At 35.6% G+C, this 5,957-nt stretch overlaps 1 long non-coding RNA gene across 1 annotated transcript; it reads left to right on the top strand.

Annotated features, from left to right (window-relative positions):
* Positions 1 to 1,825: 1,825 nt before the first annotated feature.
* Positions 1,826 to 4,345, top strand: LOC126724433 (uncharacterized). Its single transcript, XR_007654983.1, has 5 exons — positions 1,826 to 1,997; positions 2,113 to 2,224; positions 2,340 to 2,477; positions 3,121 to 3,225; positions 4,199 to 4,345. It is a non-coding gene; the product is annotated as an uncharacterized LOC126724433 (long non-coding RNA).
* The last annotated feature ends 1,612 nt before the right edge of the window (positions 4,346 to 5,957 follow it).

Below are 5,957 nucleotides of genomic sequence, written 5' to 3'. Positions count from 1 at the left end.
TCCATTCACCCACCCCACCTTCACAACCTAATTTTGATCTTAGTATTGATCAAAATTTGACCCCTCCTATACTCCCCGAGACACCCTCGTACCCACCCACCAGCTCCAGTGCACCCATTCCTGGCCTCTACACAGAGCATCATTACCCATCTACCTCATCCTCATCCGACCCTCTAGGACCTCCGGTTGGGATTGACACTCTACAGCCACATACTGATGTACCGGACGAGCATCCCCCTCATCAGCCCTCACCCCCACGAGGTAGACCGCAACGCACTAGAAGAGCACCCACTTGTGGGACAGGTGGACACAAAATAGGACACCGAGGCAGCTCTATGGTATGATAACATTAATTACAATGCAATGATATATTTTGTAGTTCACTTTATTCTTATCATTACCCCAAATATTGATTGCATGCATCTACTGGAATTTGCAGCACGATGATTAGCCTAAGGATGATGCCCCGCAGCCTCCTCCCCCGCCCAAACATTACACGACGGTTAAAAAACGCAAAATTGGTGAACCTTGAGTAAGTGCTAAAGTCATGGAATTTGTTTTCCTTGCTTGAAACCCAGCAAAGAAAGTGAAAAACCTTTACTCAGTTGAGGTATATTCTTGGTACTACTGTTTTGCTTTGATTTGGGTTCCAAGTTTACTCTTTTGTTTTGTTTGTTTGTTAGTTTTCTCTACCATCTATAAGAAGCTGTCACTTATTGAGTTCTTCAAATTATGTATTATTGAAGTAAAAATAAAGATTAGATTTAAAAAAAAAAATAATTTGCCTTCTGGGTTATAAGTGGTTTGAGATTTTATTTTATTTTATTTTTGATTTTTGAATTAAAGTTGCTGTTGGGTTCTTGTGACATGTGTTTGTTTCTCAAGCATCTACTTTAAAATTGAAGCTATAATAGGATAGGTAATTACTAAGACAAAAATAATGATTGGATTTTTTATTTTTATTTTTTATAATTTTTGAGCTAACTTAATGGTTGAGTATTTTGTTGTTGATCATTTTGTACTGTCTTTCATTGTAAGCAAGCCCCAGTTTTTATTTATTATTTATTATTTATTTATTTATTTGTCTTAATGAGGATACAATTACCTGGGATAATGGGTTTCTGTGATTTAATTAAGAGATTTGGGTATAAGTAAAAATGGGCACAAGGTTACATAATTTGTGGAGTAATGGCATGGCTTAATTATTGTTTGTTCCTGGGTTATAGGCTTTTTGTCTAGGGCAGCACATGGTTGCTTGATTGGTAGCGTAGCTTGTAGAGGGTCATAAGGAAGAAACACATGGTTACTTGCTCATGGTTTCACTCATATTATGTTTGAACAAGTGCTACTCGCTGGGCTTGAGTGTAGAATTTGCCTTTTTTTCGTCCAAAGAGAAGTGTTTTGCACCCGTGCTGCAGTGCTGTACCGCTCTTTAATGTTTCTTATTCAGGTTTTGGGATTTTACAACACCAAGACCCCAGAGAGAGAGAGCTTCTTATATAAGCTTCTGTGATAAAATTATGTTCTGTAGCAACTCTGGGTTGTGAGAAGAGCACTTTAAACGAGCTTCCAAACTTTGTGATATAATTACATTAGATAACAACTTTGGGTTGTCACTTGTGAGTACCACCCAAAAGTTCATAAGATTTTTTCAACCTAAAAGTATGTATTCTTATATGCTTTTTTTTCTCCATTAAATGCTACGTAATTAATTCACACTTAGATGAAATTTTACTGCTGATATTATTTTGTTTTATCTTTCACAGAGTGTTTGTATTCATATGGTGCAATACTTAAACTTATGTTCCTTTTTTATAAAAAATGTATGGCAGGTATTGGTTCCTTTGATGAGGGTCTCTGTTACTTTCATGGAGGACTGGCAACTCAAAACTTGTTAGATAATGCAGATCAGCTGCCCTGCTTTCTTTGTTGCAGCTGTTTTTTTGGTGAATATACAGTCAGAAGATTGTAAATAAAATGGGAATCCTTTCACGCAGGTTCAGTATTACTGCTGGCAGATATCACTGGAAAGATATTTTGAGAAATTTAAGAGGCGTTTTAAGTTATGATAAGAAGTTTCTTTATATAATATATGAATCTTCTTCACTGCAGTGCAGTTAGCAGAAAGCCAAAGGAGACGATGAGGCTTATCGTAACTACTTTTGTTGGTGTAGTTTTGGGTTTCTTCATAGGAGTATCATTTCCTACATTGTCATTAACTAAGGTACACAGACTTAGAATTCTTTGTCTGGTATATATTCATGTGCTTCATCTTTTTTTTTTTTTTTTTTAATTATTATCAAGATGATGGGACATTTTTCACTGTGTAAATTTTGCAGCTGAATCTCCCGCCCGGCATTCTTCCTTCCATGGATCTCTAACATGTGAGGGAATCAGGCGATGAAAAGACTTGGCTACCTGTGAATAGTATTAGTAGCCGCTCAACTGAAGCTCAAAATGTAACCAATACATCAAAGGTAACATCCTCTCATACTAGCATTATCAGAAATTTCTGGGGTTACAGGTTTTACTTGGTTTTGAACTTTGCTGAAATTAACAGGTAATCCAATATTTTTTGGAACCAGATCCATAAGCGCATTTGAGATTCTTGCACTTTCCTACTTTCTTGGGAATGCTTTTTAGTTGAAGAGATCTGAGTTTTCTGGAAAGAACTCAAAGAACCCATTTGTTGTGAATGTTAAAGTGACACCTTTTTAACTTTACTGCTTGGAATAATATGGTATCGTAATTTATATGATGCAAACATCCAATTTTTTCTTCTCTGTTGACATCTTTCAACTATTGATCAACAAGTAGTGCAGTAGAAAAAACTTTTGGATTTTGAGGGCTGGCCAGGTGAAGATAGTGGATATAATGGTGAAATAGTCTAGAAGAGAAAAATAGGGAATCACTTTTAAGGGAAAAGATACCTTATAAAAAGGGTCATGCTTCCATGACTTTTATCATTCGGTGTGCTTTACATTATTGAATACATGCATGTTAAGTATGATCATGGTGAAACTAGAAATAATGCGCGCTGCAAATTCTTAAGAAATAGAAATAAGTCATTTCTATACTTTTGTACTTACTTTTCCTGCTTCACTTATTATTCTGCTGTAGATTTGGGTTCCATCTAATCCTAGAGGTGCCGAAAGACTACCTCCTCAAATTGTTGCAGCTGAGTCAGATTTCTACCCGCGAAGATTGTGGGGTAACCCTAGTGAGGTGTGTATTTTTCTGCAACTTAAATATTCCTTGTGGTTACAAAATTTGTACAATGCCTACAACTTTTTTATTCATATGTGAATATGATGCAATTAAGAATTTCAGAATACCATTTAGTTTAGAGGTTATACCTAGTGCACAAAGCTTTCACTTTTGTCGGGTCTAGGAAAGGTCATGGTAGCCAGTCTTACCCCCCCAATATATTGGAGAGGCTGATTCCTAGACTCGAATCTGTGACCTGTCGCTTTTTAATGGAAGGCACTTGCTATCGCAACAAGGCTCGACCTTTAGAATGTCATTTAGTTTGGACCAACTAAATTAAATTATTGAAAACTGATTAAAATATGGTGTTTTTGTGAACAAATGTTTTTCTGGGATTTGTGACTTGGGATGAAGTGGAGAAGTTGTTTTACATGTGAGAAGTGTTAATGGTGTCATGTATGACCATAACATAGAAGCTATAATTTTCTTCATCAATGCTTTATCGTATATAACTCTCCCCATGTCAGTGTTTGGTGTCATAATGTTTTTAGATTTCACAAAGCTGGTCTCAAATCCGAAGAAAGGAGGACTATTTAGGTCAAGGGCCAGCATAAAATTTAGTCGCATTACATGAATTTTGATCATTTAGAGAATTGAGTTGAGTACACACAAAGAAATATGTAGGACTTCGTAAGTGAAGAGAATGATATTACTTATATTAAAAAAAAAAATGAAGGGAATGATTTTATGTTATAATTTCATACATGATGATAAAATGCATTCATTCATGTCCAATGTAATTCTAATACTTATTGTTCCAGTGAAAACTCTAACAGACAATAATAAAAAAAAGCTTCTCTCTTTGATGTTGTGACACTGATGCTTTAATGCCTCTGTTGATTTTTTTTTTACCCCCTGTAACTGAAAGACATCTGATGTTGGTATATTAGAACATTTTAAAAACATGGAGTGATCAAGTTGCCATTTACAGGACTTAAAAAGCAAACCACAGTACCTTGTAACCTTCACCGTTGGTTATGATCAGAGAATGAATATTGACACGGCAGTGAAAAAGGTCTCTCTCTCTCGCATTTCTTTTTCTGTGTAATTATGTGTGTGACTGAATATGTTATTCTGGCAGTTTGCAGGAAGAAAGACAATAGGAGTATAGGAAGCCTTCATGTATCATTAATGTAAGGGCTGATGTTTTTGTTATTTATTCTGCTAGGAGGTGAGACTAAGAAGCAAGTAGATGACCATATTGTAGCAAAATGACAATGTTAATTCATTCGGTTTGTGGACTTGTTTTTCTTTTATTCCTGACTAGCATGGGAAAGTCTAGAAATGAAGTTTTGTTTTCTTTTGTTTTGAAAGAGATATTTATGCTTAATCAGTGACTGGTTAACACAAATTAAGGGGAGGAATAAATCGGGGCCCAACACAGACTCTTTGGCTGAAGCTATAGCAATTGCTAACCATCATGATGGAGTTACTGGTACAGAGAAGCAGCATGTGGCATATGATTATGCACTACGACTTGCAATAGGTTACAAGGAGGTAAGGCTTGATCTGTCAATTCTTCTTGTAGTTGCGTTCCTTATGCTTTGGATCAAATATCTGAAATATCATGTCTTGCAGGCAGAGAATGTGGTTGCAGAATCACTTGCTGGCATTGCAAACTTGACATCAAAAACTGGTTGGAGTCCGCAGACTAAGTTTCATCAGGCAAATAATAAAAACTCTTTATTCCATACTAGTTGGTACAGTTTACTTCATATCTAGATGTTCTTGCTAACATTAAACATTTTGGTTTGTTATCATCATGTAATTGTATACTTCAACCCTTTATTCTCAGTATGCTAATTTATTATTATTTGATCCACTATTCTTGTCCCCTTTTTATTTCAGTGTCCACTGCTGAATATAAGTTATTGTCCTCCATCAGAAGTTGATCCGTCAAATGGGAAAAACCTGGTGAGAAGAATTCTTTAACTTGTTATTATAGTTGGAGTGTTTATGCAGTTATTTGGAAAATGAGAATGCCACTCTATTTAAGACTGATTACTTCCTGATTTATTAACTTTTCTAGGTGATTGTTGTCTACAATCCTCTAGGATGGACAAGAAATGATGTTATAAGGATTCCTGTGAGTATTTTCCTTTTATCTATTCCATGTTGTGATCATTATGCATATGAAATTAACAGAAAAGAGGGTTTATCAGACAAGGGGTCATTTCCAATTGCCTTTGAGGCCTAATGGATCTCCTGCTTCTCTTTTTTTTTTCTCTCTCTCTCTCTCCCCCCCCCCCCCCCCCCCCCCGCCCCCCAAAAAAAAAAAAGATGAAGTAAATGCAATCTATTAGCCACATAAGCATGTATTTTTCAGTGCTTGCATGAATGTGTTTTAGCATGAGCCTTTAAAATGCATGTATGCTTCAAATTAAGTGAAAATGTGTTGACCATTTATTTTTCATTCTCTTTCCACTAATTATAACCATAGGAATTGCCAATATACTACAGCAAATCAGGATCTATGTTTATAAGATGTGATGAAAATTTTAGGTACAAAAAACTGATTATATTGATTTACAAAAAAGGGCAAAAGGGAGTCTAATAATAATAGGTGTGTGCGTAGTTATGACTTATGAATTTATGTACTAACTGAGAATCTTACCTAATATCCTATGTTTTTAGATTGGAATGCTCGGTTATAGAGATAAATGGGTGCCCTAAACAGAATTATTTGGCAT

The sequence above is a fragment of the Quercus robur genome, chromosome 4, assembly GCF_932294415.1.
Source record: "Quercus robur chromosome 4, dhQueRobu3.1, whole genome shotgun sequence".
NCBI lineage: Eukaryota > Viridiplantae > Streptophyta > Magnoliopsida > Fagales > Fagaceae > Quercus > Quercus robur.
The sequence above is the reverse complement of the archived record's forward strand: the minus strand, read 5'-3'. Positions and strand labels throughout refer to the sequence as shown.